Source organism: Fukomys damarensis, unplaced genomic scaffold (genome assembly GCF_012274545.1).
Source record: "Fukomys damarensis isolate Sample0158 unplaced genomic scaffold, DMR_v1.0_HiC HiC_scaffold_10, whole genome shotgun sequence".
NCBI classification, from domain to species: domain Eukaryota; kingdom Metazoa; phylum Chordata; class Mammalia; order Rodentia; family Bathyergidae; genus Fukomys; species Fukomys damarensis.
In genome coordinates this window covers 14,174,702-14,175,723 of record NW_022900922.1, presented here as the reverse complement: position 1 = coordinate 14,175,723, position 1,022 = coordinate 14,174,702, and the positions used below count along the sequence as shown (strand labels likewise).

The following is a 1,022-nucleotide window of genomic DNA, read 5'->3' as shown; positions in this document are numbered from 1 at the left end:
TACTGAATGGGAACAAACTTTTATTGGTGCAGTCACTTCCTAAATTGATGGCAAACCTTGTAGAGTTTTCAAAGATAACAAATAGCCTGCTACAGCACATGTGCCATAGGTTCCTCACCATTATGTTAAATAATACAACAAATATTGGTATAGCATTTCCGTTGTGTTAGGCACTATAAGTAACCTAGAGATGTCCTAAAGTATGTGGGAAGATGTGCTTAGGCCATATGCAAATACTACACTGTCTTATATAAGCGTCTTGAGCATCCAGAGATTTTGGCATCCAAGGGTGTCCAGGAACCAACGTCCCATGGAGAGTAAGATTGACTGTGCTCATCAGGAGTTGGGATTCCGAGCTCTGGTTTCCTATTCCCCCTGGTACCCTATTTTCTTCCCATCCAAGGTGACTGAATAAGTGGCCCAGGAAGCACCTAGAACACACCCCAGGGCTGGGAGTCACTATGGCTTTGGGGCCCCTCAAGATCTTCACAGCCCCCTCCCTAAGGTCTAGCCCACGCTTCTTAGTGATTGGACCGTGAGAAGAAAGCAGCAATAGGTGAAGCTCCTCTCACCTACCTACAAACTGTGAGCTGTGAGCCTCCTGCGGCTCCACATGAGACCTATGTGCAAATAAAAGGATTCAGCCACAGAGTATGGCTTGGAGACTCCACACTCTGGAAGCTCTGTGTGCAGAAAGAGTCCTACCTCACAGACAACAACAGCTCTGCCGGCCTTCCTGGTGTGAGGGTGTCTGCGGGACCTTTGCTAATTCAATTGCTTTCCCATTCCAGGCTTTCCCTATCGTCTGCTCCTTCACCTTGGATCAGGTTCAAGAAATGTTATAAAAAAGAAAGTGTGCCCAACTGCATCCAGTTGGAAACATCACTTATTAAAGGTATTAAGAATCAATTGATAGGGCCAGGGATTTAGCTCAGTGGTTACGCCGCCTGCCTTGCAAGCACAAGGACCAGAGTTTGATCCCCAGTACCAAAAAAAAAAAAAAAAAAAAAAAAATTAAAAGA

General features: G+C 45.4%; 1 pseudogene; it reads left to right on the top strand.

Annotated features, from left to right (window-relative positions):
- The first annotated feature begins 310 nt into the window (after positions 1–310).
- The window catches only part of LOC104860777, a 1,500-nt pseudogene continuing 788 nt past the window's right edge, over positions 311–1,022 (top strand).